Source organism: Pogoniulus pusillus, chromosome 5 (genome assembly GCF_015220805.1).
Source record: "Pogoniulus pusillus isolate bPogPus1 chromosome 5, bPogPus1.pri, whole genome shotgun sequence".
NCBI lineage: Eukaryota > Metazoa > Chordata > Aves > Piciformes > Lybiidae > Pogoniulus > Pogoniulus pusillus.
The window spans coordinates 11526908-11553063 of NC_087268.1; the positions used below are offsets into that span (position 1 = coordinate 11526908).

General features: G+C 43.4%; 1 protein-coding gene across 1 annotated transcript in view; it reads left to right on the forward strand.

Annotated features, from left to right (window-relative positions):
• The window catches only part of COL8A1 (collagen type VIII alpha 1 chain), a 108654-nt gene that overhangs the window by 40545 nt on the left and 41953 nt on the right, over window positions 1–26156 (forward strand). Inside the window, exon 2 of the mRNA XM_064143206.1 lies at window positions 24467–24582. The gene's annotated coding sequence lies outside the window, so the exon portion shown is untranslated. The remainder of the gene's footprint in view (window positions 1–24466; window positions 24583–26156) is intronic.

A 26156-nucleotide genomic window follows, 5' to 3' on the forward strand; every position in this document is an offset into this window, starting at 1 on the left:
ATAATCTCCCCATGTCACTTTCTGATATCTTTTGCAGAAACAGCTCTTATCTTCAGGCATAAGGCTTCCAATATTTTCTTTGAAATATTCCAAATTTTGCCTACTTGCCTCATCATTCTATCCATTTCTGTTGTCTTCTTTTTCTCTTAGACCGGTGCAGATGTTATTTGCAGCATTCAAGTCTACATTGCTTCTTAGCCAACTATGTCCTTTTGCTTCCATGATAATCTTTTGGCTTGTTACGTGTCCTTCTTGTTCAAGGGCTGGAACACCTCTGCTGTGAGGACAGGGTGAGGGATCTGGGGTTGTTCAGGCTAGAGAAAAGAAGACTACAGGGAAATCTTAGAGCTGCCTTGCAATACCTGAAGGCATCTTACAGGAAGGCTGGAGGGGGACTTTTCCTAAGGCTGTCTAGTGATAGGAAAATGGGGAATGGTTTTAAGCTGAGGAAGAGTAGGTGTAGACTGCATTTGAGGAAGAAGCTCTTCAGTGATGGGACTCTGGAATAGGCTGCCCAGGAAGGTTGTGGACATGTCCTCTCTAGGGATGTTCAAGACCATTTTGGATGAAGCCTTGAGCAGCAGTTGAGAGGCATCCCGGCCCATGGTGGGGAAGCTGTAGCAGATGACCTCTAAGGACACTTCCAACCTAAGCCATTCTATGATTCTGTGATACATCTTTGACCGCCTGTGGGTCTATCTTCACTTCCACTGCATAGGCCACAGATTCTTATCTATATTCTTACCTTAGCTACCTGTACAGAGACCATATTGCCTTTTTCCCTTGGTGATTTGACACCTTGTCATTTTAACATAACAAGATGCTGATAGATGGGAGAAGAGGTCATGTCAAATCACCCTAAAGGACAGTTACAGTGCATGCTGTGAAATACACTGTGCACTTCCTTCGAGTCTCCTAACCAAATGTCTTGAAGATATGCTTTTGTAAAACTGCACTGTCACTGGCAGCAAGAGGGAATGCATTAGCACTTCAGTTCAGAGAAAGGTCTCAGAAAACCAGCAGTAGGTGCTGGAAGCTCTAATTCTGAGACCTGTCATGACATGGGAAAATAAATACTTTTTAATATAGCTTCCAAAGAGATGACTGAGATGAGGTGGGTGGTTTGACCCTTCTAAAAACCCCGTTTTTCAAAGATTTTGAGCTCAGTAGGATGCAGTTCAGTGTAAGCCATAAAAATACAGTGTAAAAGATACTGATATTTACTGCACTAGTGACAGACTTGCTTAAAATACGGTGAAATGGTTTCTTGGTCATGTAGAGCACAGAATTTTCTACTGATACCATTTTATGCAGTGAAAAAGTCAGAGGACTTGTTCAAACAATGACAAACATTTCTGCTGAGAAAGTAACAGCTGCCTGAGAGCCGTTGATCAATGAGGTCTGCTTTACAGACCTAATGGAAGTCTATTCACTCTGCAACAGAGCAAACTTTCAGTTCTGCTTTTTTGGTGTGGGTTTTTTGTTTGTTGTTTTTTTTAACATTCTTTCAATAGTTTAGCCTGGGTTTTGCACAACCTTTTCAGAATTAAGCACCATGCCAGACTGCTGCTAACAAAGGTTGCTTAATTCCACAGTGAAGGGGCAGTCTTGTTATTTAAATAAAGTAGCTACTGTAGTAGATTTGCAGATATGTTAAGACTATTACAGGATCTAGAGGTAGATTTAGGAAGAAAATACTATAAAGCAGGAAAAAATGAAACAGTGTGCTTATTGAAATTTAAAAGACATTATGACATGTGATGTGATTGCATCAGTTTAGAGCAGGTGGAACTGTCACCTGTCATGCAGCATGACACTTGATTATAATTACACTTTCCCTTAAAGCACAGTCATCTGTTAAAACTAGACTGCCCGTCACAACCAGTTACATTAGGGGAAGAAAACAGAACCCACTGAGTTCTTCTGCCCTTTTTTGTGGACTGCAAAACATCACAGTATATTTTCCTAAGCACATAGGACCTTTTTTCTGAAACCAGTCTGGGGAGTTCATCTGCCACACAGTTCACTGGGATGAGATAGCAGCTGCTGCATCTCTTGAGGACTTACAGAAATACAGATGACTTAGTCTCGTGCTTTCATTGTGGTGGTAGAATCGCTTTGCAACAGTCATTCTGATATAGTAACTCAGTTACTGTCCCTCACATGAACACAAGCTTTTATTCTGCTCTAGTCACCAGAAAGGAAGTGTAACTGCTATGGTACTGCTTGGCCACTGTGAGTTCATCCAAAACCAGGATTTTAGTAGAAGTACATCAGATACTGTAATTTCTCCACAGAATCACAGAGTGGTAGGGGAAGGGACCTCCAGAGATCATCTAGTCCAACTCCCTTGCTCAAGCAGGTTCTCCTAGATCAGATTGCACAGGAACTTGTCCATCATCTCTCCATCTTCAACCAGAAAGAGAGAACCTAAGGACCATAGTGAGGTACAAACATTAGGGACAGTTATAACTAAATCCTGAAGCACCAGAAGGGGAAATCTTAGCTGCTGATGCTTATGTAGAAAGGGAATTGCATGACTCTTCCACCTGGACCTTTCAGGTTTCCATTTTACCTGGGTGTGAGTTATATCACCTCAAGGCAACATGACAATTTTCTGCACAGATCATAGGCAAGAACAGCTCAATAGTGCCTTCTCAATGGTTTTCTTGTCTGTGTTCTGTGCCTGTTGCTGCAGGTTAATGGCTGACTGCACGAGGTTTGAAATAAGATGTCAGGCTGCTCTCCAGGCTTTGCATAAAAACCTCTCATGTCTGTGTGCTGCTTTAATGATGTTATACCCTGGAAGCACACAACCAATCAATTTTAACTCTTTTTTTCAGCTTATCACAGAAACATTCAGACTGGAAAAAATCCTCTGGTCCAACCGATAACCCTATTCTACAAGGTTCACTCCTAAACCATATCTCCAAGCACCACATCCAAACAACTTTTAAACACATCCAGGTTGATGACTCAACCACTTCAGGCAGCCTATTCCAACGCCTGACCACTCTTGCCATGAAAAAAAATTCCCCATGTCCAGCTTAAACCTGCTCAGTCATGGCTTGAGGCCATTCCCTCCTGTTCTATCACTAATAAAATGTAAGAAGAGACCAGTACCAACCTCTCCACAACATTCTTTCAGGTAGCTGTAGATAGCCATGAGGTCTCCCCTCAGCCTCCTCTCAGCCCCAGCTCCTTTAGTCACTCTTCAGAAGATTAATTCTCCAGGGTCTTCACCAGCTTCATTGCCCTCCTCTGCACTCACTCCAGAACCTCCACATCCTTACTGTATTGATGTGCCCAAAACTGAACACAGTCCTCAAGGTGTGGCCTCACCAGGGCCAAGTACAAGGGGACAATCACCTCCCTGTGAAAGTCGATCTGTAAAACCAGCCTCCTGAACAAGCATTCTGGAATTTTAATGGAAGATACTACTTCAACAGAAATATTCTCTCAGAAAACGCAAAACTCTGCATGCAAATTTGCTCCCTTTAGAGAATAAACAGAGTGTTTTAGCAGAATCAGCTGCAGAGGTTTTATTGTCAAATTATTAAAAGCTTCACATTTTTGGATACAATTTCAAGAGTAAAAAATGTAGACGCAAGGCACTGAAAATACTAAAATAGAGAGGAAGAAAGAGGTGTTAGGCAAAATACACAACCAAAACTCAGAGCTGGGACTCCTCAGCGCCTGCTTTGGATAAATTATTTCTGATCTCTGTCAAAGTCCATGGACTTGCATAATCATAGAACCAACCAGGTTGGAAGAGACCCCCAAGACCATTCACTCCAACCTATCATCCAGCCCTGTCCTATCAACTAGACCATGGCACTAAGTGCCTCAGCCAGGCTTTTCCTGAACACCTACTGGGATGGCAACTCCACCACCTCCCTGGGCAGCCCATTCCAATGGCGAATCACTCTCTCTGGGAAGAACTTCCTCCTAACATCCAGCCTAGACATCCCCCGGCACAACTTGAGACTGTGTGTCCTTGTTCTGTTGCTGGTGGCTGGAATCAATCAATTTTAAATGCAAAATGTCATCTGTTTTTTTTCTACTAGGTATTTATTATGCAAACTATACTCTTTCAGTATCTCGGCATTCACATTATTTGACATTATGGACATCTGCCTCTGTATAGAAGTTTCATAAACTACCCACAACCTTGTAGATACCCATTAATTACTGTAAGAGAAACTCTGGTATGTCTGAAGCATACAGTAAAACTTCCCTTGACTTCACTAAGGATCAGATTTCACCTCTCCCCTTACTCAGTCTAGCCAGTGCCATTGCTATCCATGCCAACTGTCAGCAGGCGCCTTTGCTAGCAGCCCCAAATACCAGCATTTGCCGTATTATCCGCCTTATTAAAAATGTATTTTCTTCTGGCTCAGACTGAGCTTTCAGACCAAGGTGGAGGTTGTGACATCCACCCAAATGAGATTGCATGCTGCTGGAATGAATTCCTGGCTCCATTCCAGACTTTAGCTCTTTGTTCCTTAGAGGCTTTGGCGCTAATAGAATCATAAAGTGAAGCTGATTTGTATTTTGTATAGCCACAGAGTTGCAATAAAGCTTTAACATGGGTGGATCTTCCAAAGCACCCTGCCAAGTAGAACTATTGTTTACACTGTAGAGCATCTCATTTAGTGGACTGTCCAATACCACGTTGTGTTTGGTGGGTTTCTACACTGGCATGTTGCAAGCATGTAAGCAAATCGTTTGAGAACTGAGAAAATAACTGATTTTTTGGACCTCTAGCACAGCTTTCAACCCAAGGCCTTTAAATCACTACACATGCTAATTATGCTCTTTCAGCTCCCACTATGAGGTAGGTAAATGTTAATATAATCATTTTGCAGATGGAAAGACATTAGCACAGAGCTTTTTAGAATATTTGCCTGCTAGCTGATACAGCTTCTTGTTCACTCTTTATCTCAGAAGGCTATTTTTCCTGTGCTCATAAGCTGCTGAAGACAAGCTGACTACATATCCTTACATATTCTGCCCAATTTACTCCTATCATTTTTTTCACTCTCAGAACAACATCTACCACATAGGTGATACACTGATTCTTAAAACCATCACATTCCACATCTTCTGCTAGAGACATTTAGGTTCACTAAAGTGCTGCTCTCTGCAAGAATTCATACATCTAATTAATGAATATTTCATCTTTGGGGAAAAGCAACCCACAAAGCTATATTTCTATCTTTCTTCAAAGAACTGCTCATTTTAGAAGAATGAAAGATTCATTTTTCTCTTTGTCATTTTTGAGGAGCTTAAGCATATCTCATTTTCCTCTGTTCTTTGTCAGTGTCATCCCATTATACTCAGAAATTTTATGCTTCTTTCCCCAGCAGAAATTCACCCAGAAACAGTGATATAAGAACAGACTGTGGAATTCAGTTGCTAGTTTTGATCCCCAACACAGTTATATCTATCAGTCAGATTTGCAGCTTGACCCATCATCCTTTATCAGACCTCATCCTATTCAAGTCCAATTTCAAATTCCAAATAACCATAACTTCTCTTTTACTGTAATCATAACCAAATACAGAATCCATTAAACATGCCTGCTATCCTGCTAAGATTTGAAATACCTTTTTAATGTTTGCCAAACCAAAACCTTATCCAGGCAACCTTATGCTATTAAGAAATTAAGAGCATTAACCAGCTGCTGTGGAAGATAAATAATTTTGTATTCTTATTTGCATTAAGTTTTAAAGGAACAAGGGCTGGTATTTTTCCAGTTTCAAAAGATGGTGATTCAATTTAACTCCATCCTCCCATGTAGGTTTAGACTACCACTAGTGAACATAACATAAGAAATCAATTGCAATATTTAAGTATCTGGGAATTCCCCATCATCTTTTCAATATCTTCATTGGTGTCCAAGTCATGTCTGTTAAACTCTCAGTTTAAGCCATGGAAACATAGGACAGATTTGTTTTGCAATACCTGTAACATCTAAGTTATCTGCAGGTAATGGAGATACATATCTTGGAAGTTACAACTGTATAGATAGGTCACTCTGTGCTGTCACACTGATGTCATATAGAAGATGGAACTCACTTAGAAAACGGTTTTGTAACTGACATAGCATATGATTTCAAATTAATACAGCTTAAAATGCTAGAGGTAAAAGAAAGAGGGGTTAACTTCTCGACTTGTTCTCCCACATGCAAGCAGACATGATTTTGTTACTAATTGCAATGTGAACTCTGGAACAGAGATGTTTTCACAGAATCATTGGGGCTGGAAAAGACCTCTGAGATCATCAAGTCTAACCTATAACCTAACACCACGACATCAGCTAAACCATGCCACCAAGTGCCACATCTAATATTTTCTTAATGACCTCCAGGGATGGTGACTCCATCACCTCCCTGGGCAGTCCATTCCAGCACCTATTCAGATAGGCAAGATAACCTTACCACATTCAGATAGCTACAATATGGAGAACAGCTTGGATGTAGCAAATCCATTCCACTCTGTCAAATCCTTCTTGTCAGAAAAGGCTGGCATTGGACTCAGTTTTACATTTATTATACGTAACATAAAATTGAGCAACAAATACCATTATGAACTTATTTAATTTAAAGTGAAACACATCTTCTTATTAGCAAAATCTTTCTGCCCAGTTCAGAAGAGGTATCTTTCCTTAGAATTAGCACTAGTATGTATTTTTATTCATTATAGAATTGTCTCAGGAGTTCATCAAAGCCTGATCTCCTGTAGCTTTTTATAGCTGAATTATTTCCAGAATCTCTGCTTAGTTATGTTTCTGTCCAAATGTTTTATCAGTTTCTAGACTGCCTGTAGGGCTTTGGCTAAGTCAAAGTTCATTTTGCATTTTGCAGTGCTTGTGCTCTCTCTTGTTGTATAAGTTGGAGGAAAATCTTTAAAAGCTTATTTTAAGGTCATTAGTTAACATTCTCATTTTTACCTGCCTGTTTTATTAGTTACATACATTCAGTGAGATATGAAATGTTTATTTCATCATTCCTGCATGGCATCTGAGAATTATTTCTAACTTGTCACACACTTCACTTTATAACTGCTGTCTCTTTAAAGCCTTTTAGTTTGCTGGGAGTCTAGTACAGTCACATGCATAAATACCACCTACATAATCACATCAACTGATAAAGTTTTGGAATAGAAATTCCGAGCATGGTAGAAACACAGCGCACAGTAAGTTTTAATTCGCTAATGACATTCATAAGATAAAAATAATTCAGAGCTTGGAAAAATGCAGGCTATGCTTTTTGGGTTTAGGGAGGCAAGGGGCAGGGGAACATGAGATCTGGCACAGATCACAGGACATATCCCAAGTGACGCACAGGTCAAGAGGTGGGATGTGCCGTGATTTCTTCAAACACAAGCAGTGTTCGTGCTGCTGGTCCTGCATAAGGCTTTATATTTCTGTAAAAACCAAAAGTGGTTCACTAAGGCACTACCCTGAGGCAGGGAATACCTCCTTCCTGTGCCACACATCTCTTAGGCACCTTATAATCAGCATCAAGGAAAGGATTTAGCCTCATACCAGCCACAGAATGGGAGCAGTTTCTCTTCTCTATCTTAAAAGGTTTTGTGAAGATAAATACGTGAATATTTAGGTAGTACTGTAACGATGACCAAATTAGCCACTGGCATAAGCTTACTGGGTACTATATTAGCACGGAAAGGAATTCTCCTGCTTGCCTGTAATGGGAAACTCCTAAAATCTTGCCTTAAAAGGAATGGACAACAAACAGCATGAATCCCTAAGGGGGATGAAAGGGAGGTCATACTTAAAATCCACAGAAACATTTTATTTCCAAGAGTGGCATTTTGAACATATCATCTAGAAACCTGAAAGCATTTCACTTTATGATGAAATATAAATATAACATTTGTACTTTTTTGTACTAATTGTAGACCTTTTCCTTTGGATTTCTTCATCCCAGTCTGACTAGGAAGCACACATCTGTCTGAATATGTTTAATTGGTTTGATTTTACTTATACAGAAAATGTATTCTGGAAGAAAAAATTCCCATGCTTGTCTGCAGCTGATATTTTACTCTCTGCTAGGTATGGGCACATTTCCACCAGTTTAATTTAGGCCCCTGATTCAGCAAATAAACTAGTGGTGCACATAACTCCATGTATGACATTTAATTACTCTCAACTATATAAAGATACATCTTTAATTAACAACTCATTGCTCTAGAAACTTGAACAAGAAAGTTTTGCATTTCCCTTATAATGTGAGATTCTGTAATGCCAGCATAGAAACTGATCTAGGGGTAGGGTGATCTAGTACCCTGATCCAGGGTAGGTGATCTAGAAACTGATCTAGGGGTAGGGTGATCTAGTACCTTGATCCAGGGTAGGTAATCTAGAAACTGATCTGGGGGTAGAGTGATCAGTACTCTGATCTAGGGTAGGGTGTCCCTGCCCATGGCAGGGGAGTTGGAACTAGATGATCCTTGTGGACCCTTCCAACCCTGACTGATTCTATGGTTCTAACTGCATCTCCATTAACCTTTTTCCATTTGCCAAAGATCAAAGATACAGAGTATACAATATTTAATTATTTGGGTGTCAGCAATGGAGAACAGAATTTACTTCTGGTTTTTGTTTGTTTGCTTCTGCCGAGAAAGAGCATGCAAATGACAGTCAAGGTTGTTCTCCGCTCTAATATGTCATCACTATTGTATTTAATGGTGTTTAAAACATTTTTTTTCAAATACATTAGCTGGAAGTAAGTACAGTCCTTATATCTGTCAGTTTTTTTTAAGGCAAATTATTTAAAAGGATGTGGTGTGGCTCATGGAGCTTAGCCAAACACAGGAACAAAGCAGCAAGAATTGGCTGGTGCCAGTTTGGGTAAGGAACACTACCTTTGTCTGTGGTAAATAGAGCACATTGGTCATTGAAAGTTATGTGTTCTGACTTTTTATTAGATTCTATGAAAAATGTGCATTTCACTTCATTTTCCTTATAACATGAGACTAATCTGATAAAAATTCCAGAATGGATAAAGAATTGGTTTGTTGAGATTGGCAGCAATAAGAAAGTGGAAAGTGTACTTTTCTTTCTTCTTTCTTTTTTTTTTTTTTTTGTTTCTTTTTTCTTTGTTTGTTTGGTTTGGTTTTTTTGTGACTTTAAGAGGCAGACATTAATAACCTGGTAAAATTACACCATTTTACCATTTACACGCTGTGTATCTACTGCTTCCTTTTACAGATACCTCTCCCACATATGCTAGTCTTGGCTAGCACTAGCAAATCTTTGTATATATTCATTAGAACCAGGAAAAAAAATCAAGGCAGAAATTCAGTAGTCTTAACAGAGCTTAGATTTCATCATAAATTTAAATTCTTTCCAAGTTCATGGTGTAGAAACATGCGGTGATATGTAATTCTGTCTAGAAGGCCTAGTGAAATTTCTGTCTGGACCCATAATACCTGCCTATAATCTTCTTGGCACTCAGAAGCCTACTCTTTAATTGCAGTCCAGCATGCTTCTACAAACCTTTTCTGGGGAGGTGGTATTGTAAGCATTGCTTTGACTGAAAAACCTGAGAGGCTTATGACAGTTATAAGCTATTAACAACAAGCACGTTTTGTGGTAGTTCCAGCATCACCAAAGAAATTACCTGTCCTTACCCAGTGTCTATGTCTACTTCAAGACAGGTATCTCAGTCTCCAGCAAACAAAACCTAAGTGGCTGGATTTTCATGGAGTACACTGAAGTGCAACAACTATATCTACCTGGAAGCAAGCTGCAATTATGCCACAATAGCCTAACCATAATGAATCAAACTATTAATATTGGATGTGTGATAAGAAATGCTTTTTATACCTATAGAACAAGTTGGAAGTATTGCATAAATGGAGAAGGCAGAAAAATTCTGTAGGCATGATGAGGCAAATTAAAAATAGAGAAAATGAAGAACTTGCTTTTATGGACTTACAGGAACACCTTTACAAGTAGATATTCAAAGCATTGTGATGGGTTCAAATTATTTAGCCATATATTTCTCTGAATAAAGTCCACAGGAATTGTCTGGCTAGGACCACACATTTAGTTCTTAAATTTTCATTCTTAATCCTTCATGTTGATTTTCCATAAATTGCCTATTCAATTTCCACATTTAAACTCTACCTACATGGTATGAAAAAGTGGCATAAGACCAGCCCAACACAACATAGTATGCAGTGTGCACAGCTACTTCAGTTATCATATGAGACAGATTTTGATGGGGAGTAGGTAGAAACAGGGCCCTTGCTATTAGCTGGAAGAGCAAAAAAAAAAAAAGGCATTAAGCCCTTACCTACCTCATCCACTGTCATGAGGAGAAACACTGCTCCACTTCATCCCTGTAAAGTACTTGCGAAGAGTTTACACTTCACAAATGCACATCTCTGCACGCATGTTTAGATCGCTGCTCACTGAAGTATCTTCCTGAACTGGAACCTAGCAGGTTGTATTGTCTCTCAGGTCTCTAATAAAGCACTTGTTTGCTCATTGGCTGGTTAAGGTCTTCACCATTTTGCCTACTCATGTTCTCTGTTGCATGCTAGGTCAAGAAGAAGAAATGGAAAAAAAGAGAATACTTAGGTTTTAGGAAGCAGAACACCTAGTTCACCCAGCAGTGAGCTGAATGACTGACAATATTACTTGATCTCATCAGGTGGAGTGATTAATGTTTCATCTTAAGTCTAAGAGAGGCTGAGGGAGCTGGGGTTGTTTAGCCTGGAGAAGAGGAGGCTCAGGAGGTGACCTTATTGCTGTCTACAACTACCTGAAGGGAGGTTGTAGCCAGGTGGGGGTTGGTCTCTTCTCCCAGACAACCAGAAACAGAACAAGGGGACACAGTCTCAAGTTGTGCTGGGGGAAGTATAGGCTGGATGTTAGGAGGAAGTTGTTGTCAGAGAGAGTGATTGGCATTGGAATGGGCTGCCCAGGGAGGTGGTGGAGTCACCATCCCTGGAGGTGTTCAAGAAAAGCCTGGCTGAGGCACTTAGTGCCATAGTCTAGTTGACTGGATAGGGCTGGGTGCTAGGTTGGATGGGATGATCTTGGAGGTCTCTTCCAACCTGGTTGATTCTATGATTCTAATAGTGAGTGGTAACTTACTGAGAACCTATTTAATGCGACAAGTACTTTTTACTGTCTTCTAAACAGGAAGCAAGGTAGTGCATCATAGAATGGTTTAGGTTGGAAGGGACCTTAAAGATCTTCTAGTTCTAACACATTGTGCCATGGGCAGGGACACCTTCCACAAGACCAGGTTGCTCAAGGCCCTATCCACCTTGGGTGGAGGAAGCCACAAGTTCCCTGGATAAAGTGTTCCAATGTCTCACCACCCTTACTGTAAAGAATTTATTCCTAATAGCCAGTCTAAATCTACCCTCTCCCAGCTTAAAACCATTGCCTTTCATCCTATCACTAGAAGCCCTTGTAAAATGCCCCTCCTCAGCTTTTTTGTAGGCCCCCTTAAGTTACTGGATGCATACCCCAGGTGGGGTCTTACCAGAGCAGAGTAGAGAGGGAGAATCACCTCACTCGTCCTGCTGGTCACACTTCTGTCCATTTCAAGTCCAGACCAAGTACATGCACCTATAAAAGGCAATCAGAATGATTCTTTTCAAAAATAGAATATACAAGATTTTTTTAGGAGCACAGAAATCTGATGATGATAACAGAAGTATTATCTGAATGAGTGTGAATTTACTACAGTGGAGAAAAAAACAAACAAAACAAAACAAGAGGATGTCATGACCTCTCCTGCTTCTGTTTTTATTATCAGCCACTGGTAGAAACTTGGCACACCATTTCTTAACCAACTGGGACAGGTTCTTGGTTGTGGGTTTTTTAGTTTTGTTTTTTGATTGGTTGATTTGTTGGGTTGTTTTTTTTGTGAAGGACTATAAAAATGTTTTCACCTCACTGTTGCTTAAAGTTTTGGTTATGATTCAAGTGTCTCAAATTATTGGAAATACTTGCAACATTGTGTGCTGCCAGCATTTGCAGTACAAAAATCTCTGTGTTTTTCTCACACTTTATTTGAAAAAAGAACATTTTGCACCTCAACAGACAGTTGTGGGTTTGGATGAGAAAGCACTAAGAGGTTTGATCTGTTCTGATTCCCCATGCCTTGTGTCTCATTTTTCTCATGGCTTAGAGCTACACATTAATGTGATTCATCTGTCATAAGTAATTTCCACATCCTCTACCCTCCGTATTGTGTGTGCTAGAGCAAAGCTGTAGCTATGTGAAAGTGTTTGTGTGTTACAGGTACTTTAAGCAAAACCAAAAAAGGAACAATGTTAAGAGAAAAGAGTGAATTAGAAATGAAAGCAACTTATACATATATTGTAATTAAATGTAATAAATACTTCTAAACATGCTATTTGAATTTATTATTCCTTAGCTTGAAGTATCACAGCTGTCGTTCCTGGAACATTGGAAAAGGAAATAATAAATGAGGGAGGGGAAAAAAAGTATAGTTTAAGGACTGGCTTGTCCAAAGTGAGTCCCAAATTTGATACTGAAACATTTACAAGGATACTAATTATGCTTGGAAAGCTGGTATTTGAAATTGCAAACGTAAGTTCCAGGATGTCAGTGTTTTCTGATACAGTTTAGGGAGTTGTAGGTAGAGTACTATTTCCAGAAATGTTAATTATGTCTACATATTCCTGTGAGTTTTCTCCAGACCAGCCTTCTATTCCACAGTAGTTCTCTCTCACAGAACAATCACTAGAAAACAGCACAAGCAGTAAGTAGAGCAAGGATTTTGCTAGAGGTATTTTCGGCAATTAACCAGATCCCTCTTTTCTCCCTCGAACACCAGACCAAAGTATTTCACTAAGTAGATCTAGTTCAGTGCAAACCTACTTTGCCCTTAAACTGAATATTTAATCAGCAGGACTTAAATACATGTTTAAAATAGAAGTTACATTTATGTGGCTGCTTAAATTAACCAGTGCTCATGCTGTGCCTGTGTTAAGAGAGAGGACAAAGTACTTTTCCCGCCTTTCTGCTTTTGTGTTTCCTGCATTTGAATTGCAAACACAAGATGTTATTTTCCACACCCAGTTAGTACCTGCAAGCAGCACAGTGGAAAGGGAGAGTGCATGTCACCTGTGTTTGAAGATTTAGTACACAGAAAATAAATTCTCCTTCCAGCTACAGCTTTGCACTAAGTAATTCTTCAATGTGGAGCAATGAAATGAAACAAACAGAAAATATAATGCTTAAGGAATAGTTTCTCTCATTCTCCTGTCTCTTTCATATTCCCTCCCCCCTTTGCTTCTCCAGGAAGCCTTCTTGGGACTTATGTTATGGTTTGAGGCTTAGCTTCACTTTTGTGTCTAACTGTAGGCAAGGAATAGGAACTTGCCAGAGATGTTAAATTAAAAAAATGTAAATAGTTGGCTATTGGATGCAAAAAGAATAACAAAGATAAATCTATATTATTCCTTTTGTTTCGTAATTGGGATAAAAAGCCAGTGTATAAAGAGTTCTTTCTTCTTTCTATCCTTGGCTTTGGTCTCCTTGCAACTTTCTGCTTCCCACTGCTCCTCTGTGGTGGGTTAGGACACGCACACACACACACACACACCCTGCAATATTGAAATTTACCAGACTAGCTGAGTTGGAAGATGAAGCTATATTTACAGCAAAGCAAAATCTACAAGCATATATACACAATATATTTATAAGTATTTACAATTACATACAAATCAGAAATAATACAGAAATCCAAACTCCCTCCTGGACAAAGAAAAACTGCCCATTAGGACTCAAAGATACCCTCTCTTTCTCCATCTACTTTCCCAGATAAACAAACAAAACAGCCAGCAAAGTTTACATCATTTTCTGTTAGCCAAAATTAGTAGAAAAGATACCTCCCATTGCTTCATGTTCCTCAACATTATGGCTTTAGACTTGGAAGTTACTTAAATAGTCCTAATATATATGTATTGGGATCCTCATGTGACTGAATAACACAAGAGGGATGGGGATTGTATCAGTAGAAAGTTTTTCATGAGGTTATTTTTTTCAGGTTAAAAAAAACCTACAATTTTGCACCATTATAGGTTTTCTGTTCTGAAAGCAGTTAAGTGGAAGAATGCACATGCAGTGATTAGTCTCAGGATAGGAAGAGCTGTGTAGTAGTAACAGCAGATGAATTTTAAAGAGAATAACAGCTCTACATAGCCAGGAGCCCCACTAAGAAAAATCAGTGGGAGGCTGCTGAGTGATTTATTGGAGACAGAATTTGGCTTTTTGTTGGTTGCTCTGTGTAGCAAAACCAAACTCTGAGCACTGACCAAGGACATCCTTGAAGCAGGCAAGGCAGGTACAGGTAGTGGTGGTGGTGTGGCATGGGGAAAGGCACACAGAATGCTAGGTTGAAAGGAACCTCAACGATCATCTGGTCCAACCTTTCTAGGTAATTATTTTAGTTTAAATGAGGTGGCCCAGCACATCACAGGCAAAGGTGAGGGCTGTGTCAGTGATATAGTAGGAGCTTTCTGTAGACTGGAGAGACTGCATGGAGGTTGTGAAGGGACAGGGCACTTTTTCTGCTTCTACAGTTGCCTCTTCTCCTTTAGGTCACTTCTTTTCCTCCCTTTCCCTCCTTCCCAGAGGCAGAACACCCAAGGACCTTCACTTCCACTATCTCCACCATCATATACACATTTTTCTGTACCTCCTTGATTGTCAAGCAGGGGTTAGTCCTGGTTTGAAAGGACAGGAACTAGGCCAGCATTAGAGCATCAAGTTAGGGAAATGCTGATGCTGGAGGTAGAAAGGGCAGATGTGATTGCTGCTGCTGTGCTAAGGCCCTATGGTACACACTGGCACTCCCTTACCCTCTCTAATCCCCTGAAGCCAGTAACAGCAGCATGGATGGTACAAACAGGAGGCAGGAATGAGCTGTTTGGCTGCAATGTCTAATCCCTCTCTCCTCAGGCACAGGCAAAGTCTCTTGCCATCCCCTTCAGCCTGGCAGCTCTCCATTTTGCTAACTATTCAAAGCTACTTCTGGCTTAGTGAGTTTCCTTCATCCACACAAATAGCTAAGCCAAAGCCCGAACCTAAACGCCTGTAAGTTGCAGAGGAGTTTGTATCCAGAGCTGAAGTGTGGGCCCCTAGGTTGTCTCCAAAAGTGCCAAATGGGTATAGGTATGCTCTGAATTACTCATTGTTTGAGGGAGAAGACTTGTTTGACAATTACTCAAGGCTTTAAAGTCCTCTCAGAAAGATGCCAAACGCACTGTTCTTTGTATAGCTCAGGTGAACTGGCTGAAAGCAGTTAGCAATAACCCACAGTTCTCCAGGGGGCAGCGTGGCAGCTAAACTGCATCATAAACCGAACGGGAGTCCTGCTGTGAGACACGGAGGGAACCAAGAGGAAATCACCATGGATTATCTACCGAAGTCAGAGCGGATCAAGGGCAAGTGCCAGATCTGGTACTGCCAGAGAACTGAGCTGGCAATAAGAAATAAATTCAATGCCAGAGAGCAGGCAGCTTTGCCATCACTAGTCCAATTCGTAATCTAAACCAAAGGGACTCAAAAGCAGCCCATGGGTTTCTGAGGGCTCTGGGCTTTACAAGAAAGGCACCCACCTGGCTGCCATGGTGTGGCAACTTCAGACGCTATAAAAAAGGCCTGGCTGGATGAGGTCGGAAGTTGTGCTTGACCATGGCAGGGCAGCTGGAAATAGATGATCTTTGAGGGCATTTCCAAGCTAAGCCATGAAGCTCAAAGGCTGTTCGGTAACAATGTACTCCGGAGCTACGCGGGCAGATACACTGCGATCGCCAGCGCAGCGGAGGGCAGGCCCCGGTGAGGGCCGGCTGGGGCGCGCTCTGCACTCGCTGCGTCCGGGCCTGGCGCTGGCCTGGGGGCTTCTGAGGGCGGGAGAGCCCGGGCGAAGGGCGGCGGCGGCGAGGGCTGTCCGCAGCGCGCCGGCTCGGCTAGTGACAGGGGTGGGGGTGCAGCCAGGGCACCGCGCCGGCTCGGCTAGTGACAGGGTGGGGGTACAGCCAGGGCACCGCGCCGGCTCGGCTAGTGACAGGCGTGGGGGTGCAGCCAGGGCACCGCGCCGGCTCGGCTAGTGACAGGGTGGGGGTGCAGCCAGGGCACCGCGCCGGCTCGGCTAGTGGCAGGCGTGGGGGTGCAGCCAGGGCACCGCGCCGGCTCGGCTAGTGACAGGGGTGGGGGTGCAGCCAGGGCACCGCGCCGGCTCGGCTAGTGACAGGGTGGGGGTGCAGCCAGGGCACCGCGCCGGCTGGGCTAGTGACGGGGGTGGGGGTGCAGCCAGGGCACGGCGCCAAAGGTAAATGGCTGTTGGTGCGAGAGCCTCGCTCCCGCAGCGGTGCGAACGCCTCGGTCACAGCCATCTCCTCACTGGGACGCGGCGAGCAGCGCCTGAGGGGCGGGGAATTAAAAAAACCCACGCAACCCAAAACCTAACCTATGCACCTATAGACCAGATTACCATAGCGGGTAAGCATCGTGGTCTCCAACCGACAGAAGAAGGGCAGGCTCCTGGTGCCAGCAAAGATGGAGATGGGAACACGGACAGAGGATGAAATGAAGCAGGCTATGATGCAGACCACAGGCTGCAGTGGATGTCTCAGTCTCTCCGCATCACCGGGAAACTGTGTGTGCTGTGAGCAGGTAGATTCTCCGCTCAAAAGAGCAGCACAGCTGGAAGATGAGGTTGAAAGATTAAAGGATGAAGTTCCCAGGCGTAGAAGAATCAGGGAAGCAGAAGAGATAGACAGGTGGTGCCAGGCCCTGGCAGCCCCCATGGAGAGACAGGGTGACCCATTAAAAGATACTGAGGGTCAAGTATCCCCCATATCCACCTCCTGTCAGATTGAGGCTAGTAACTTAAAGGAAAAGAGGGAGTGGAGGCAAGTCCATGGTCAAGACAGTAAACAAGCTCCTGCCTTGTCCACTTTCCATGCCCCAGACTCCCCTTACGCTCTCAATGAGGGGTTGTGGCAACAAGTCCCTGCCCGATGTGGTGGGAGTGTTGCTTCAGTTCTTAACAGTGCCCCCCAGGTGCCCCTGCAGAAGAGGTGTGATGTCCTGCAGGTGCAGCTGGCCAGAGATGAAGGTGAATCATCTGGCTGGGAGGAATTTCCAAAATTAAGGAAGCCTAAGCCTGTCATACAAACGTCTTACATCAAAAAGAAGAGTCATTGTTGTAGGAGACTCCCTTTGGAAGGGAACAGAAGGTCCAATTTGCAGACCTGACCCACTCCAAAGGGAGGTCTGCTGCCTACTGGGGGGCTGGGTCAGGGATGTGATAAGAAGGCTTCCCTCCCTGATACAGCCCACAAATTACTACCCATTGTTAACCTTCCAGATAGGCAATGATGACCTTAGAGGAAGAAAAGTAAAGGCTATAAAGAGAGACTTCAGGGCCCTGAGTGAGCTGGTCAAGGGAGTGGGTGCACAGGTAGTATTCTCTTCTATCCTCCTGTTGAAGGGACTAACCCAGAAAGAAAGAGGAGCAGCTACTTGCTCAACTCTTGGCTTCAAGCCCAGTGCCTTCAGCAGGATTTTGGCTTTTTTGACCACGGATTACCCCACATAATACTAGGTTTGCTGGCAGCAGATGGGGTGCACCTCTCCACAAGTGAAATAAGAGTTATATAGCAGGAGTTGGCTGGGCTATTTAATCATGCTTTAAACTAGGTTGGAAGGTGGGGAGCGTGAAGGGCAGGCTTATTATAAGCAAGCCTGAGACAATTGTGGGGCACTGCTATCTCAGAGGAAGTAGATAACAATGAGTTGTGTGCTGGAGAGGATGCAAGAGATGGCACATCAGGGTGGGAGACTAACAAGAGCCTTCAGTCTGTTACCTTGAGGCATGCTGGGGACACACAAGAACTCTTTAAATCTTACAGAGATGGACCACAGGAATCAAATAATGAGGAATCAGCATATGCAGATCTTACTGCTAAATTGGTGGCCATGGAAGAGGCTGGGAATGGTCAAACAGCAAGAGTGAAATCCAGTAGATTAACTCCCTCCCTGAAGTGCTTATATACCAATGCATGGAGCAGGAGGAGCTGGAGATCTGTGTTAGGCTGAATAACTATGATATAATTGCCATCACTGAAACATGGTGGGACAGTTCCCACAATTAGAATGTTATCATGGATGCCTACATACTGTTCAGGAAGGATAGGCCAGCAAGACAAGGTGGGGGAGTTGCTCTCCATGTGCAAGAGCAACTGAAATGTGCTGACTTCTATCCAAGGGGGCAGGCAGAACAGGTCAAAAGCCTGTGGGTGAGAATTAAGGGGTGTAGGAAAGGAGGTGAAATTGTTGTGTTTGCTATAGACCACCAAACCAGGAGGAAGATGTTGATGAGGCCTTCTACAGACAATTGGAGGTAGCCTCTAGAGCTAACTCCTTGGTACTCATGGGTGACTTCCATCATCCTGATATTTCCTAGGAAGCTCACACAGCCAGGCAGAGCCAGTCCAAAAGGCTCTTGCAGTGTATCAGTGATACCTTCTGGATGCAGGTAGTGGAGGATCCAACAAGGAGAGGTACACTGCTGGACTCTCTATCAACTAATAAAGAGGGACTGGTTGAGGACATTAAGGTTGGGAACAGCCTTGGGGACAGTGATCATGACATGGTGGAATTTAGTATTATACAGGGTAGAATCAGACCAACAAGTAGAATTACAACCGTGGACCTCTGCTGAGCTAACTTTGTGCTCTGCAGAGACATGCTTGCAGAAATTCCATGGGCTAAGGTTCTGGAGGGCAAAGGAGCCCAAGAAAGTTGGTTAATTTTTAAAGACCACTTCTTCCAAGCCCAAGCTAGGTGTCTTCCCCTGAGTAAAAAATTGAGTAAACACGCTACAAGACCTGCATGGCTGAGCAAGGAGCTCCTGAAGGAAATCTCAGGGAAAAAAGAAGCTTACAATTCATGGAAGAAGGGATTGGTCACTTGGGAGAAATATAGAGAAGTTGTCAGGGCATGTAGGAAGGCAACAAGGAAGGCCAAAACCCTCTTGGAACTGAAGCTGGTAAAGGAAGTAAAAGGGAACAAGAAAAGTTTCTTCAAATATATCAGCAGGAAAAGGAAGCACAGGGAAGGTGTGGGGCCACTGCTGAATGTGGAGGCAGCACTGAGAACTGAGGATGCAGAGAAGGCACAGCTGCTGAATGCCTTCTTTGTTTCAGTCTTTACACCTAAGGCTGAACTCTCTTATGTATTCCAGACCCTGGATGAAGGAGAGGAAGCCTGGAGAAGGGAATGTTCCCCACTGCTCAGTGCAGGGATCCATTACACAAATTGAACATTCACAGGTTCATGGGCCCTGATGAGATGCACCCAAGGGCACTGAGAGAACTGGCTGAGGTTATCGCTCTGCCTCTCTCCATCATTTTTGCCAAATCATGGCAGACAGGAGAGGTGCCTGAGGACTGGAGGAGAGCCAATGGCACTCCAGTCTTCACAAAGGGCAAGAAAGAGGTTCCAGGAAACTACAGACCAGTAGCCTCACCTCCATCCCTGGAAAAATGATGGAGCAGCTCCTGCTTGAGGGCATCTCAAGGCACTTGGAAGACAAGAAGGTTATCAGGAGTAGTCAACATGGATTTACCAAGGGGAAGTCTTGCTTAACTAACCTGATGGCATTCTGTGATGCCATAACTGAATGGGTAGATTCAGGGAGATCAGTGGATGTAGTCTGCCTTGACCTTAGCAAAACCTTTGACACCATCTCCCAGGACATCCTAGTGAACAAGTTCAGAAAGTGTGGGATGGAAGAGCTGACAGTGAGGTGGATTAGGAACTGGTTACAAGACAGTCCAGAATGGTAATCAATGGTGCCAGATCCAGCTGGAGAGCTGTAACCAGTGGAGTCCCCCAGGCATCAGTGCTGGGTCCAGTCCTGTTCAACATCTTCATCAATGACACTGATGAGGGGACAGACAGAGTCTATTCAGCAAGTTTGCTGATGACACCAAACTGGGAGGTTTGGCTGATACAGCTGAAGGCTGTGCAGCCATCCAGTGAGACCTGGACAGACTGGAGAGCCTTGTTGAAACAAATGAGGTTCAACAAGGACAAGTGCAGTCCTGCACCTGGGGAGCAATAATAAACTGCACCAGTACAGGCTGGAGGTGATCTGCTGGAGAGCAGCCCTGTGGAGAGGGACCTGAGAGTGCTGGTGGATAACAAGTTATCCATGGGACAGAAGTGAGCCCTTGTGGCCAAGAAGGCCAGCAGGATCCTGGGGTGTATTAGGAAGAGTGTGTCCAGCAGATCAAGGGAGGTTCTCCTTCCCCTCTACTCTGCCCTCGTGAGACCCCATCTTGAATACCGTGTTCAGTTTTGGGCTCCACAGTTGAAGAGGGACAGGGATCTGCTGGAGAGGGTCCAGTGGAGGGCCACAAGGTTGATTAGGGGACTGGAGCACTGCCTTATGAGGAGAGGCTGAGGGACCTGGGGCTTTTTAGTCTGGAGAAGACTGAGAGGGGATTTAATAAATATTTATAAACACCTGAGGGGTGGGTGTCAGGAGCAGGGTACAGGCTCTTCTTACTTGCTCCCTGTGATAGGACAAGGAGCAATGGGTGTAAGTTGCAGCACAAGAGGTTCCACTTCAACACAAGGGGGAACCTCTTTACTGTAGAGGTCACAGAGCACAGGAACAGGCTCCCCAGAGAGGTTGTGGGGTCTCCTTCTCTGGAGACTTTCAAGGCCTGTCTGGATGCATTCCTCTGTGATCTCTGCTAGATTGTGTGGTCCTGCTCTGTCAGGGGTTTGGACTTGGTGATCTCCTTGGGTCCGCTCCAAACCTTAGTATCCTGTGGTCCTGTGATTCTGGCAGAAAATGCTCCTTTGCCTACAAGATTCAATTTTCTTTTGACCAAAATTTAATTTGAAAGAGAGACCTTAAAATAGCCCAGGTGTGGCACTCAGATGAAACAGAGGACAGTTGTAGAATCGTAGAATCATCCAGGACAGAAAGGACCTCCAATATCATCAAGTCCAGCCATTTCACCCACTCCACCAAATCTGTCACTACACTGTGTCCCCAAGCACCAGATCCACACAGCTTTTAGACACACTCAGGGATGGTAGTTCCACCATCTCCATGGGCAGCCTGTTCCAGTGCTGACAATCCTTTCTGTGAAAGGAATTTTCCTAATATCTAGCCTAAACCTCACCCAACACAGCTTGAGGCTGTTCCCTCTCATTCTATCATTAGTTACTTGTGAGAAGAGACCAGTGGACCAGTGCCTACCTCCCTACAACCTCCTCTCAGCTAATTGTAGAGAGCAGTAAGTCAGTACATTTCAGATGGGCTTGGATAAATCTGAGGTAAAACAGTCAAGCTAGCCACAAGTTTCTCATATGAAATCAGTACTGTTTGCTCTACTTCCTCTCCAAATGCTTCCTCCCTTTAAGTTCAGTGTAGTCTTGCAGCAGTCTTACTACCCGTGACACATCTCAGTATCATCAGGGTTGGAAGAGACCTCACAGATCATCAAGTCCAACCCCTTACCACAGAGCTCAAGGCTAGACCATGGCACCAAGTGCCACGTCCAATCCTGCCTTGAACAGCTCCAGGGACGGCGACTCCACCACCTCCCCGGGCAGCCCATTCCAGTGTCCAATGACTCTCTCAGTGAAGAACTTTCTCCTCACCTCCAGCCTAAATCTCCCCTGGCGCAGCCTGAGGCTGTGTCCTCTCGTTCTGGCACTGGCCACCTGAGAGAAGAGAGCAACCTCCCCCTGGCCACAACCACCCCTCAGGTAGTTGTAGACAGCAATAAGGTCACCCCTGAGCCTCCTCCTCTCCAGGCTAAACAATCCCAGCTCCCTCAGCCTCTCCTCGTAGGGCTGTGCTCGAGGCCTCTCACCAGCCTCGTTGCCCTTCTCTGGACACGCTCAAGCATCTGTTGCGGAGGGCAGAAATACGTGGCCGAGAAGAAAATTTATCAAAAATAGATATTTTTTATTTTTACAAACCCCGCCCCCACAACTATATATACAAAGATTAATTTCGTTTGATAAACAGGTTCAGTTGCATGAGAATTCTACGAGGATACCATTAATAATCTGACTATATATATTTGGAAGTCAGTTTTTTGGAAAAGGACTCAGCTATTAATTAATAGCGGTTTTCTTACTAAATTAAGCTAAGCCAAATAACTCACTCAGGCTGGCTCGTGCAGTCGGTCTTCCTCCTCCAGCGGCTACAGGAGTCGTTAAGAGTCGTTAAGGGTCGTTAGGCAGACAAAGGTGTGCCTAACACCAAGGCAAGTCCTTTGGTCTCTCTGCAGTGCAGGCACAGGAGAGTGAGCGAACTCGTCCAGGCACACGCAAAATCCAAAGCGGGAACCCCAAAGGCGGGAAGACCCCCAATATTTATACCCTTCGCTAGACAAAGGGCAGAGTTACCACACTTTGGGCGCGAAAGCGCACGGCCAATCCCAGCCTGGCTCCAGCGCGGGAACTCACGGGGCAGTCCCCGCCCCCTTCACGGCTGCAGGGCAGGCGGGGGGGGGGGGGAAACCAGGCGGCTTTTCCCCTTCCCCCCCGAAGTCCGGGCAGGAGAGGAATTTAGGGGTACAGGACTCCAGGACAGCATCTCAATGTCCCTCCTAAACTGGGGGGCCCAGAATTGAACACAGTACTCAAGGTGTGGTCTAATCAGTGCAGAGTACAGGGGCAGAATGACCTCCCTGCTCCTGCTGACCACACCATTCCTGATGCAGGCCAGGATGCCACTGGCTCTCTTGGCCACCTGGGCACACTGCTGGCTCATGTTCAGGTGGGTGGCAGTGTGCCAGCTGTGTAGAGGTTAGGAGCCACTCCTCTTGAGTTTTCATTTTGCTCTGGCAGATAAAATGTTTAAGGTGAATGGAGAGGTATCTTCAGGTGTGTTTGGCTGCATGGAATGATAGAATCATGGAATTGTTTCAATTGGAAAAATACTTCCAAGTTCATCAAGTCCAACCATCAATCACTATGGCCATTAAACCATGTCCCAGAGTGCCATGTCCACATGTTCATTGAACACTTCCAGGGACAGTGGTGCCACCATCTCCTTGAGCAGACTGTTTCAATGCCTGATCACTCTTGCAGTAAAGAATTTTTTAATATCTAATCTAAACCTCACCTGATACAATTTCAGGCCATTCCCTCCCCTGATCACCTGATACTAGGGAGAAGAGACCAACCCCCACCTCACTCCAACCTCCTTTCAGGTGTGTAGAGAGCAATAAGATCTCCTCTCAGCCTCCTCTTCTCCAGACTAAACATCCCCAGTTCCCTTGGCCTCAGTCAGAGTTACTGACTACTAGGAAAGCAGTGGCTCAGGAGAGTAAAAATACAGAAAAATGAAAACGCTATGCCAGATATCTCAATTTTCAACACCAAAGCAAATCAGCATGTGAAGAACTTCACCCTACATATCAAAGAGATGCTTTTCTAATAACCCATCCATTTACACAGGATGGGCACTGGGCAGAAAATGGAACATGTTGAGAAGCTGAGTGCAGGGGCTGTTCAGAGAGGTGATGGGACCTCTGTAGCTCTGATCCAGCAAAGCACTCAAGTATGTACTCACACTCCAGCTGGAACACAAGTTTCCAGAATTCACCATGCAGGGCTTTGTCACACTGGACCCTAAACACTTTGATGGCAGCTGAACCCACCAAATTGCAGAGTCACTTCCCAGTTATGTCAGTGGGATTCAGGCCAGGTGAGGTACATAAGAGTGACTAGCCTATTAAGCAGATGAGCATATTTAATATTTAGTAGGACTTCAGCATTGCCTGTGGCTCACCTTGTTAGCATCCTCACATGCTGTGTGCAGTCACTCCTGGGGCTTTGTATGGCATTTCCAAGCACATCATATCAAACCAAGCTGCTTGAGAACCAATGATTTTAAACTGCACATTGCATGAAAGAGTTTGTGTGCGCATTTTCATGGGTGCAATACATGTAGAGAAAGATGAGATTAAGTAAAAAATTTTCAGCTGTTCTTCAAACTGATCATTTTATACCTAGTAATCTGAAAAAAGCTATGCAGTGTCTCTGTAGAAGGGTGGGAACAAAGCCTGAGGCATTTTGCTTGAAATCCAAACCCATGTTTTGATTTACAGCATAATTATTACAGGATTGCCAACAAAAATACCAAACACTAGGATTTTTAGTTCATATTCAAACTGCTACATCAGTTTTCACAAGTATTGAGTAACTAAAAAGGCTGCTCAAAGTGAATGAGTTGCCAGATTTTCATACTTCTGAACAGTAGACCTTCAATAAGAACTTTGAACATGAAGTTAAAACACTGTTAAGCCTCTATGTTTGAAGATCTTGGCCAGTGTTCCTTAATATCTCAGTCAAAAAAAAAAGGATAGTGTGCTCATACATTTCTTTTTTTCACCCTAGGGACCAGCTTAAAATCAACAAAGTAACAACAGGCCAAACACAGTCAGGAAATCCAGGTCCCTTAAAGTGAAGAGCAAATAACTTGGCAACCTTCTGCCCTTTCCTGAAATCTAAATGTAAGTATATCCAGCTTTGAAATTCTAAATGAGCTATACAGAATGCCAAAACCAGAGCAAAACCTCTTAAAAACGAAGATACCTTAAAGCTACCACCTATGTCACCCACACAGGATTTGTGATGTCATTCAAGTGTTCCCTATGCACTAAAGCTTTTGGATTTTGAGTAGAAAAATATGTGTTATGTAAATTTTGGTAATGATCCTCAGCAGCATTTTTTTTCCCTAGGTAATCTAAGAAATCTACCCTCTCAGTCATTCTCCATTGTTTAATAGGAGAGAACATGTAATTCTGGCATTTCTTGTTTGTTTAGAGAATGTTTTCAATCTATTATTTTTTATGGTCAGGAAAGAGTAAAAAAAAAAAAAAAAAAAAAGAAAGAAAAAGAGATGCCCCAAACCATTATATGCTGGGAAGAGCTACTGATGTGCTTTTGATGTACAAAATGCAGATGTACACGTGTCTCCTTCGATAGGCATGCACACGTACAGATAAACAGCAGCAACATGCATTGGGAAATCCATGTTTAATGCAATGTTTAGTTTAGCTCAATAATGGGAAGAATATGTTAAACATCATTCTGAGCCTTAATGGAAAAGTTTCTGACAACTAGACATTAGCTCATAGTATCCACAGTCATCTTATGCCTATGACTGTTGTCTGTTATCAAGTGTGACTTTTGGAAGGAAAAATGCATTATTGCTTAAGAAGCTGCATTGCAGTAGTGTCCTTCACTCTGTTTTGGTTTCTAGATAGCTAATTAAAAGAATCCACATGTTAAGAATGAATCACTTGAATTCCTCAGTCTTTCTGAACATCTTTTAAGGAGAATGAACTCCACTTTGGCTCATGTTTCTCTCGTGTGGAGGAGTCCTACACAATTTGTCTGCAATGAAACCACTAGTGTCATATAAACATGACTCTACAAACACACCACTCTGGAGCATCAAGCCCTGGCAGACACTCATCTCTGAAAGCCCACTGAGCTTCTTTCTCCAGGCACTGGGGCAGGCTGGTGCTGTGCCAGGACATTAGGATCTCTGGCAGCATCTGCCACTGGAGTTGTCCCTGGTAACCATTCACCCAGCATCAGCTGCTGTGCCTCACCCAATGTCAGGTGCTACATAAGCCTGACAAGAAAAAGAATGAAGGAACAAACAGAAAAAAGGAAGAATAATTACCAAAAAAAGAAAATAGAAATAAAAAAAGAAATTATAGAGCCCAAGACTCCATCCCACAAAATATTAATAGGGAATAAAACACTTCCTAGCTAATATTTACATTTTCCCAGAGCATCTGTAAGAAGGTTATAAAGCCCAATACACCTAGCAATAAAGCATCCATTCAATATTGGTAGTGAACTTTGATAACCTGGCTGCAAAGTTTCTACAGTGGTTGTTGAAAAGACTGCATAAGAACACATCTTTTTGGGTTAGCAATTTCTTCAAACCTTTTGATCCTCTGGTATTGTGTAGTAACATAGAGCATTTTGTCAAACCTGTTCAGTATTTTAGAATCCTTTACCTACAGCAGGTGAAACAGCAATCTGAGCTATTAAATATACTTACTAGGCA